The sequence below is a fragment of the Lonchura striata genome, chromosome 12 (assembly GCF_050655825.1).
Source record: "Lonchura striata isolate lonStrDom1 chromosome 12, ASM5065582v1, whole genome shotgun sequence".
NCBI lineage: Eukaryota > Metazoa > Chordata > Aves > Passeriformes > Estrildidae > Lonchura > Lonchura striata.
Window position 1 is genome coordinate 19,664,583 of NC_140714.1, and position 10,993 is coordinate 19,675,575.

General features: G+C 46.3%; 1 protein-coding gene across 2 annotated transcripts in view; it reads right to left on the reverse strand.

The window, feature by feature from the left end:
- RAF1 (Raf-1 proto-oncogene, serine/threonine kinase) overlaps window positions 1–9,814 on the reverse strand; it is a 63,821-nt gene extending 54,007 nt beyond the window's left edge. The window contains exon 1 of one of the 2 annotated variants that reach the window (XM_085590772.1): window positions 9,487–9,814. The gene's annotated coding sequence lies outside the window, so the exon portion shown is untranslated. The remainder of the gene's footprint in view (window positions 1–9,486) is intronic. The other variant, XM_077786047.2, reaches the window with a different exon arrangement.
- Between the last annotated feature and the right edge of the window lie 1,179 nt (window positions 9,815–10,993).

Genomic DNA, 10,993 nt, shown 5'->3' on the forward strand with positions numbered 1-10,993 from the left:
CATCCATGGGGAGAGGCTCTGCCCAGGGGAGGAGCCAAGCATTCCTACCTGGATACAATCTGAGATTTTGGAACAGCACAGCAGCCTTTGCCCCCTGCATTCCCAGAGGAGCAGCTTTCTTCCCCCTGCATTCCCAGAGGAGCAGCTTCCTTCCCCCTGCATTCCCAGAGGAGCAGCTTCCTTCCCACTGCATTCCCAGAGGAGCAGCTTCCTTCCCCCTGCATTCCCAGAGGAGCAGCTTCCTTCCCCCTGCATTCCCAGAGGAGCAGCTTCCTTCCCCCTGCATTCCCAGAGGAGCCCAGGCCCATCTCCCCCAGCCCTGGAGCTCCAGAGGAAAACTCCCCCCTTGTGCAGGATCCTGCTCCAGCAGAAGCACAGCTGGCACTGCAGGAGGGCTGAGCCCCCCTGGGATGGGGCTGAGACACCTCCCTGACACACAGGGGGACAGGCATGTTCTGACTCTGGCAGGGGTTTTTGTGGTTTTTTTGTTTGTCCTATTACGTTTGTATTTTTTGGTTTTGTTTTTTGGGGTTTTTTTTCAGTTCTCCTAGTAAAGAACTGTTATTCCTATTCCCATATCTTTACCTGAGAGACCTTTAATTTCAAAACTGTAATAATTCAGAGGGAGGGGGTTTACATTTTCCATTTCAGGGGAGGCTCCTGCCTTCCTTAGCAGACACCTGGCTTTTCAAACCAAGAAAATAACATATAGATGATCCCTAATACACCAAGGATTCCTGCTGGAGATGACTCCAGTGAGTTTCACTGACCTCCAGATGGAACAAGATCAAAACAGAGGTGCCTTCACACGAGGAGGCTTTGCTGAGAGTGTTGAAAATCCTCTATGTGTAACTTCAGGGCAGCACCTGGAGAGGTTTGATGCTGGTGATGAAAGAACAGTGCAGGAATTACTGCTTATGGAATTTCCTGCTTAGTTCGGTCTCTGGGCACAGGTACTGGCCCTAAGATTTGGGAAATACATTCTTGGATGCTCTCTGGTCACCATTTGCACAAAAGTGACTGTGGACAAGACAAGCACCATAAATTCCCAATTTTTCAATGATTTTCCCTCCTGACTTGAACTTGTGTCTTATTCCTGGAGAAGAGGAACCACCGCACCTCTGCTAACATGGCCAACAAGTTTTCATCTCCCCTCTAGCCTTTTGGTAATCCAGCACAATTGGGGTTTACACTAATATTGAATTAAGAGCTCCACAGCTGTGTTCAAAAGAGCTGTGAAATGCTGCATTTTGCTTGTTGAATAAGGAAAACAATTTAAGTCCACTGGTGGCTGGAGACACTTCAGCAATGAGATCATATCTTTTTATAATCTCAGTATTCAGTGTGCAGTTGAAACCAGGAGAATAAAAAACTGATGACAGAATATCTCTGCTGAGCGTGCATCCAGTGACACTTGGAGGTGCAGGATGCAGGAAGGTGGGATTTGGAGCAGTTTACCACAGCCAGTGGGGCACAGAGCAACATATAAGGGACATTTTTCATATAAATTGATAGCTGATAATACAAAGGTGTGGAAAATAGGTAGAGAGACAAGCACTGGATAAGAAGTATTAGTTTGAAGGATTCATCTCACACAAATGACTCTTTTCAACTGTATCAAAGAATGATGATCCTGACTCTATGGTTCATCCCTGGTATCTTTGTCTATAAATAATTACTTCAGTAAGTAATCAGTTCATTTCCAGTGATGCTCATCAGATATCAGTGTTTATTCTGTGCCATGGCATCTATTTATTCTTAACAAAAGTGGTTTAACAGCCACATCTGAATCAGGACAATTCTATAAACGACATTGCACAAGTTTCTGATTAAGACTTAAATGTGTAAAACTTTGTGTACCAGTAATTCTTCATTAGCCTGCACTCAACAATTTGAGTAATTCTTTGGTGAAATAAGAAATTTCCCACAAGCCCTTGTTAGCACATCACTTTTGAATTGAAGTGGCATCTGCTCATCCATCAGCTCCTGAACCAATATTAATTGGTTGAATTCTCCTGGCAGAGCTGAGGCTGTCACTGCATTCCTTCAGCTCTGGGTCAAAGAAGGAACCAGGAATTGGGTCAAAGAAGGAACCAGGAAAAGATAAGCAAAGCATTCTTCTGGAATTTTGAGGATTTGAGGAAAGGACTGTGGGATTTTGGCAAAGGGTGCAGGAATCCAAATGCAAAGCCTGTGAGCAGAACCAGATCCACAAAGGTGCTGGAAAACAGTGGGAGGCAAGATGGGAGAGTGACAAAGCCCAGGAGGCTGGCAGGGAGGCTGAGGGGGAGCCTGGGGGGAATTCACCCAGGTTTGGGGTTGTTTTTCACAGCTCCACACCGAGCTGCAGGTGGACATGGCAGTGTCCAGCAAGGCAGGACGCTCTAAACTGAATTTTGAAATTGAGGGCTGCTGTCTGTAGAAGTGGCTGTTCCCAGGCTGGCTTTTAGCCAGGGGAAACTCTCCCTTCAGATTGCAGCCACTCTCCCAGCAGATGCGAGTCAGGCTGGTTCAGCTGCACTCCTGCCTGCCTTGGCTGCAGCTGCTGATGCCCAGGGGAAAGGAGCAGCCCCGAGGAAACAGCACAGGACACCTTTAACTGCCCTAATGGCATCTCAGAGCCCTGGGGATTTGTGTCCTCAGAGAAAGGTTTGTGTGGATAGAATAGAGAAATTGTTTTCCTTCATTCACTCACAAAATCTGCACCAGTCTGGTTCTGAGCTCCTCTGAGAGAACTGCATCTTGTGAAAACCTAAGAATAATAAATTAATAATAAAGAACCATCTAATGAATTTGGTCATTTTTAGGAGCCTTTCATTCACTGGTCCCTTCAGTTGAATTACGAGAAAGAAACCCCAAATCTATTGAGGTTTTTTTAAATCTCAGTACACAGGAACATTGACTCCTCTAACTCAATCTGGTATTTTCTCAGGAATAAAATTGCTGCAGGAATCCCCTCTCCCATGTGCCCATAGGCTCCCTCAGCATCACCCAACCCTCAGTGTAGGGTGGAGACTTTGATGTAAGGAGTTAATTTGGGCAGAAGAAGAGCTGAAATAGTCAGTGACACTGCACATCCCTGGTGTGTGAATTAATGCTGGGGCTGGATAAATTTCCCAGTTCTGGCTGCTCAACATAGGTTTCAAAATGTATTTATTAGGCATTATTTATTTATTCTGTGAGAAGAGTTCCTTCAAAAGGGACACAAAACTGTCCCAAGGGTCTCTTGCCTACCTTGTGTTTCCAGAAAAAGAACTAGAGGTGTCTCCAGTCCATGTGCAAAAGTAATAGTATTATTTAAATGCTTTTCACAGCTAACACAGCCCCAATTTATCATGCATTAAATGGCTTTCTCAGGACAGCAACCATATATTTGTGTACTGACCAATATGTTATATACTGCAAGTAAAACCATATCCACATTTTGTTGTGTTGAAACAACAGTACAAGATTTAGAAATGCATATCCAACTTTAATATATAATCTGAAGAGCAGAGTTCCTTCTGCACCTTGAAAATTTCACCTTTGATTAAACAACGATTACAATCTTCCCTCAGATAAAATACATATGTGTGTGTGTATATATTTATGTGTACAATTTCAAAATCAAAGCCTTGCACTTCTGGATGTCATCTGCTGGCACTGGGAGCAGATCCCAGCACCCCAGAATGCAGCCTGGCAGGAATTCATCTCCTGCTTGTGAAGGGCTCCCTAATTGCCCTGGGCTTTTTCCCTTTTGAACTGCCTCCCTAACCTGTAATTTCTCTGCCACCTGCCCAAAGGTAAATGAAGAATCTGCTACACCCAAGGAGTTCCTCACCTGCTGCAGGTGACTCCAGAGGGGAGTGTCCATCCCCAGGGAGGAATGGATTTCCACGTGGCAGGTTTCAGCAATATCCCCGGGCAGGAGAGCTGCTCCTGCTCCCATCCCTGCTGGTGAGCTCTGAGGAGAGCAGCAGGGAGGCCTTGCTGGAGCCTCCTCCTCTGAGCTCCAGCACAAGACTGAAACTGGGAGAGATTCTGATCATTGAGCAAGAACTGACTTGATGTAATAAGGCAAGAAGAGCCTCAGAGAGCCATTGCTGCTGCTGCTGAGCAATTCTGCACCTTCAGTCTGGCACACTTTTTGTTCCCCCTTCTGCAAAGTCAGGGTTATTCTTGCTTTTGGCTCTTTGCACTTAGGCAAAGGCATTGCCATGGATCCTCCACTGCCTGGAGGAGTTTGGAAAGATTTGCTGTTCAAAAGGAGCTGGCCAAGGGCAGTGCCATGGAAAGGTGGGGAGGAGGCTTCGGGATAAAATGCAGATCAGCACGGAGTGACAACGGGTCTGTGGCAGCCAAAGAAAGGGCTTGGACTGAAATATGAAAATACCAACTTCCCTCCTTTCCCTCACTTTGAGAAATCTTTCCCTCACTTTGAGAAATCTTTCCCTTCTGGCATCCTGGTGTCAAGCCCCTTCTTTCTTTGTGGCCTCTGCCTTGTTCCATGTGTGACTCCATGAAAATAATCAATCCCAGCACCTGGAGCTTGGCTTTTGGAATGCACAGGAAGGACAGGATTTAGAACAAAGTCTGGGATAACCTTTATCCAAAGAGCAGCACTGCTTTCTCTGCCTCAACAGTCCAGCATCTGTACCCAAAACTCTTCCCTGGTGCTCAAAACTAAAAAATTAATTTCAAATCCACTACAGATTTCCTAAAAAAAAAAAAAAAAAAAAAACAAAAAAAAACACCAAAAAAAAAACCCCACTGTGCAATAATTTTCTATGTGAAAGTTCTGGGAGGATACTCAGATTTTAACCACCTGGTTTAGGTTTTGGTAAATTGGTGGATAAACAGATTATAAATTCAAGTGAAACCAGTGAAATTATTCCCAAGTATGTGCTAAGAAGTGAAAGTGATAAAAACAAGCCAGTCTGTGGGGTGATTGTGTGTGTGTAGTGCTTCCACCAGCACTGGAGACAGTGGGTGCAGAGGTTGGAGGGGGTGTGGAGACATTTTACAAAAGCAAAAACAATCTACAGGTGCAGCTAAAAATACTCTGCTTCAATTTCAGTCAGCAGGTTAAAAATGCCAGTGAAGCCCCAGAGTGTGAACCTGCCAGCATTCATTAAAAATATTTATTCTCTTTTTCCTTTAATACAGTTCCTTCTGTAATTATTTAAGTAATTACACACTGTAAGAGTTGGGGAGCTTGGCTCCTATGGAGTGGTTCAGCTTTTAGATTTTTCTTTTTCTTCTCCACCTCTGTGTGCACAAATTTATTTGTATGCAAACAATATTTGTGCAAGTGCCTCCCTGGTGTTTGGGGCTCACAAAACCAGGGCTTGCAAAAACTTTGCATTTTTTTTTTTCCTTTGGTTAAGCAAAAAATCATTTCATATATCAGAGTGTTTGGGCACCACAGGGATGTATTGTCTATAAAAGTCCACATTCCTTATGGAACTATCATACTTTCTTCTTGCTAAGGGGGCAAAAGGAATAGAATAGAATAGAATAGAATAGAATAGAATAGAATAGAATAGAACAGAATTCTGGACTCTGCAGCCTCCAAAATAAAAAGTTTTCTCTCTTGACCCCCCAGTTCACTTCCTGCTACCAGGGTAATAAAATATTTGAGGCAAGAAGAAAGAGTGATGATTCCTGGCTGGAAATATTCAGAGGAGGGGTCAAGCTTAGGACCCTCAGACATGAGGTTCTTCAAGCAGGGACTCCTGGACACCTTGTGAGATCAAAATGAGCAAGGCTTAAACCTGTGTCAAACTGAATCTGCTGGTATTCAACTGATTGCAAATGTTAGTATCATCCTGAGCATCAAAATGAACAAGGATTTAATTAAACTTCCAGGGCACTCTGATGAAAAGTGAAATAAGCCCAAACATATCTTTTAAGGGAAAGCTGTGTAACCACAACAGGGTTTTGTGCAAGGATCAGTGCAGGGGCAGAGGGAGCTCTGGAGTGAATGCTGCTCCATCCTTGGGCTTTGCTGGCAGCTCTGCTCCTCTCTGGGGCTTTCCCTAGCCCCACCAGGAGAGATGTGGCAGCTCTGTGCCCAGGAGGAGCAGCACAGCAATATTCTCATGTTCCCCCAGACTGAGGAAGGAGCACAGAGCACACCCCAGCACAGTCCAAACCAGAGGGACGTGGGCAAAAATGGGAAATGTCACATTTGGGCTTCAGAGATGAAGGAGGCAGTGAGCACATCAATGGGCAGAGAGCCCAGATCAGCAGGAGCTGAGGGAGTGCTGCTTTCACCTTGGTGTGCAGGGTGGGAGCCTGCATTAATTAACTGCACTGATTAACCACAATAATCCAGTTTACAACGCCCAAAACGCTCTTCCCAACCTTTTTGCTTCAGACTGTGAGGAAGTGTGGGATGCCTGTCAGTGAAGGAGATGTGGTGTGGCCTTGGCGCTTAGAGGGGAAAGTACAGCAATGGAACATTTGGGGAAATAAACTTAATGCTCTTCCATTTTGTTATTCTTTCTCCCCCAGCCTGATTAATGGTAGCTTATTAGGGATTTGGATTGGGAAGGTAACTTGACATTAGATTTAACTTGTGAACTCTTTCAAAAGAGAGGAGAAAATGTGCTCCATTGTCCAACACAAGCAGGAATCCCTGCCAAGAAAAAGGACACTGGGCAGAGGGGCTCTGATGGCTGTTGTTTGGCACAGGTCTGTGTTTGTAAAAAACCTCCATTTCCAGTCATTTGGGTGGGGAGTTTTTATGGAACAAACTTGATTAGGTTGCTTTCCTAAGGAGAGGAAGCTTATGTAATGGCTCAGTCTATCTCTTGCTCCAAATTTCATACATATTTGACACATGAGTCAAGGCCTCAAGAAGAATTAATTTTCTAAAGGTTCTTGGAAGTCAGCAACTGAAGACAGAAAAAGGAACCATGTTCATACCTCAACTGAAGGAGAGAAAGAATTCAGGCACCAAATATTCCTGTTTATGCAGCAGGCTGCTCAGTGCCCATGTACCTGAGGCTGAATTAGCCCCAGTACGTGAGGGGCTTACCCTCTAAAATGAGAACCACAGTTAAGATATCCTTTTCTATAAATTTTAAAAAATAATTATAATTATATATATATAATTATATAATGATTGATATATATTTATCCTTATATATAAATATATATAGTTATACTTATAGCAGAGGTGCTTTAGGGATGAGACCATATAAATCTGTGGTGAAACTGCTTTAGTCTTGCTGTTTGTAGAGCAATGGGTTTTAGGGATTTTTTTTCCCCTTGAAATCTGCTCTGACATTCAGAACACAGTAAGCTCAGTCTCCTTGTTCTTTAAAAAAGCCATGGAATACTTGACAAACTGTGCCAAAGAGGAAGCACAAAGTCATTAAAACACTGGGAAATATCCACAACGTGCTGGTCCTTGGCTATTTCACTCTGGAATGAATGGGCACGGGTGGGGAATCACCTCTGATCCACCTCTCTCAGCTCACTTGGATTTCCCCAGGTTGCCAGGAATGAGTGGAGCTGCTCAAGTGCAATCTCTCGTCTCTGATTTTGCTGAGGAATAATAACAATGCAGTGATATAACTGCAGGAAGCTGTCCAAAATCATAAAATACCTCACTTTCCCCCCCACCTCATATCTGTGTCATTCCCTTTCCATTTGTTGTTCACAGCCTGAATTCCTCAGATAACTTCGCTGCAGACTTGAGCTTTACTGCAGATATGGAAAACTGCCTGGAAGTTCTGCTCCTTGGTTGTTCTGGCTGTTTTCCAGCCTCAGCAATATTCAAGATGCAACACATCCAACTTTCACCAGCAATCATTCTATAAAATACAGCCAAAATTAAAAGATCCCATACAAAATTAGCTGCTACCTTAATTAATGACTACAGGAAGAAGTAAAATGAGCCTGGCCCAGGTCTTTGGAGGGCTAATTCTAATTCTGCTGGAGAGGTGAGGTGAGCCTAAAATACACCAGTGCAGGGCTAATCTTGAGGTCAGTAGGCATTGCAGATTTTCAGGGAATAGTGGGGTTTTCCAATCCAAAACCAGAGGATGTTGGTAGCTCTGACTGCACCCTGGGCACACACTGAAGCTCTTCCCAGCACCTGCTGCTAGAAAATGAATGTGGGGACACCTGAGCTGTATCAGGCAACTCTTTTAACAAAAACTAAGCTGATTTCTGGGAAACTGAGCTTGGACCAGGAGGAGAAGTCCTGAATAAGGAGTGGAGCTGCACGAGGCACACAGGAACAGGTTTGGAGCTGCCTGAGGACGTGACACACATCACACACTGCACACCCAGTGATGGGATAACCCTGCCCAAGGGATGCACAGGGGGATCTGGGGTGCCTGTGCAGGGCCAGGGGTTGGGCTGGATCATCTGTGGGTCCCTCCTGGCTCAGATATTCCATGATCCCATTAAAAACCCCTGTGCTGCTCCAAACACCCAAACAAAGTTGGCAGGAGTCACCTCCAGCTCCCTTCAGAAGGAGCTGCTGTTCTTAAGGGGAAGAACCAAAGCAAATCTCCAAAATGCACACCAGGGCAAGGTGCTGGCCCCACTGCTCAGCCCTGCAGGGGCCTCTGCAGCAGTGCAGGCTTTGCAGCAGTGCAGGTTTTGCAGCAGTGCAGGCTTTGCAGCAGTGCAGGCTTTGCAGCCCCTGAGCAGCACAGCCAGGCTGAGCTCTCCCTGTGGAGCAGCAGAACCAGATGATCTTAGAGGTCTTCTCCATTCTGTGCTCCTGTTCATCCTGATCTAGCTCATTCTGTGCTCCTGTGATTCCCAGCACTCCCAAAACCCTGGAGAGAGGCAGGATTAAACTGTGGCACACTTGGAAAACCCAGGCCTTTGCACACATTAATCTCAGCCATCGTTTGGAAACTTCTGACCCACATGCAAGGAGCTCCAGGGGCAGATGGAGCCCTGCACTGCATGGATATAATCCATTGTTATGCAAACACACAGCTGCTTTTTAACCTCACTTTCACACTCCTGGTGGGTTTAGTTTCACAGCACCCAAAAAGGAGGCAGAGATAAAGCCTCCTGCAAAGAGGCTTCGATTAAATCTGGAAAGAGTTTTTGCAGACGGGTCAAAGGCAAGCAGTCTGCCAACCTGAAATGGAGCTGTGCTGCTCCAGGAAAGGGCAGGCACACTTCAAAATACAACTTTGTACCTGGTAAACATTAATCTCTGTATCTATTTAATATTTAAATAGAAAACGACAATTTCAAAGGTTATTAGATTATGATCTGTGCTCAGAAATTGTGGAAATTTCCACCAAAACCTTCATACAAAATTCATAAACCTCCCCTTAGAAATAGCACTGGGGCTTTTCCATCTGATTGCAGACTAATTAATTTAGCCTTTGGAAGCAGGTTTGGTAAGTATTTAATCCCGACCCTTTGGCCTGGATTCACAGATCCACTGTTAACCTCCCAGACAAGTAAAGGTGCTGCAAAAGCTGTGAAAACCCCGTTCCCCCCTTCGGCCCACTCAGGACTCACCAGAGCCGTGTTCCCACACCCAGCACCATCCGAGGGTTTGGATCCAGGGCAATCCCAAGGCTGGGACTGCTGGGAGCTCTCAGGGCCAGCAGGGACACCAGGGATGGTTCTGCTTCCCAAAAGGCTCCAAAGCCTCCTTTGTGTGAGCACAAATACCTGGAGCCAGGGGCTGAGCCCCGCAGGGTCACACGGGTGACAGGGCTAAAAACAGGCAAACCCAGAGGCTTAATTTAAAGTGCCCCAAAATGTTGGTGCTGTCCCCCCAGGGCTGCTCCTGCGCCTCTCCAGCTTTTCCTACAGCTTTCCTGGAATTTTAACATCCCTCTCTCTTCGGGGTTTGTGCTTTGGATTCTTTTATTTTTAGCTGCAGTGGTCTGCAGAGCCCGCCTGACGCCAGCAAATGTAACTGGAGCCGGGTCCCTGCGAGCCAGGAATTGCAGCCACCATCAGCACAGAGCTGGCACTGGGCAGAACCCGGGAGCCCCACTCCTGAATTTGTCCCCTGCCTTGGGAAAGCAGCGAGGGGACTGCATCAGACGGGTTAGGGGCGAGCAAATAGACATCAAAGATGCAAGGAGGTCTGTCCCACAGCAGATCCGTGTTGAATGGCTTCAGTGTGAGCAGGAGTTTACAGGAAAAGCCAAGCTTTCCCCTGCACTAACCCTGGCACGGGGCAGGCGTGCACAGAGCAGGCTAGGCTGCCTTTGGAAAGGGCTGCTGGCAGAGTGGGTAAATCAGAAGAGGCCACTGCTGACAGCCACCTCCCTCCCAGGCCACACGTCCCAGGCCACGGTGGCTCCTTTTACACACACAAAACTGCAGCCCCAGGTCTGCTCCTGATCAATAAGGACCACATCTCCTACCCAGCTGCCAGGTTTTTACCTTTCCTCTCCATGCTGCACAACTGGAATAAATCTGGCTGAATCACCTTACCTGAACTCACCTCTTAGCTCTCTGTTCTGGTCCTGTAGCAGAGAAGCAAGTGAAGGGTTGCCAACTTACCTGATGGAGAAATTGTTCATCCTGACTATTCCAGGATCTGTAACCACAGCAACGTGTCTACAACAGAGTGTGATTGCTCCAAGGAAGGAAAATAGGAGTGTGGGGAGGCTTTCAGCCCCAGAGGTGAGAGGAGGAGCCAGCAGCAGAGCTGGGCTGCAGCAGAGGGCTCAGCCTGCCCATCCGGGGAGTGATGCTCCAAAAGCTGGGAATGCTCCCTCCTGCCCTCTGCAGCACTGTGCTGTGTGTCCTGGCAGGGCTCAGGCTTTGTTGGCAGGAAAGAGGAGAAATCAAGGCAAACAGAGAGCACTGCGCTTGCCATGGAGCAGGGAGAGCACAGAGCTCACATGGGGAGGCAGGAATGCTGGGCTGCCAGGATGGATTTCCTGGAGATCCAGAGTGTGTATGACACTGACAGCACCTGAAAATCACTTTTTTACAAGGCAGCTTCTCTGTCCTTTCACAAGGAACAAATGCAGAGCAAAACAAGTTGAAGACAGAGATGTCA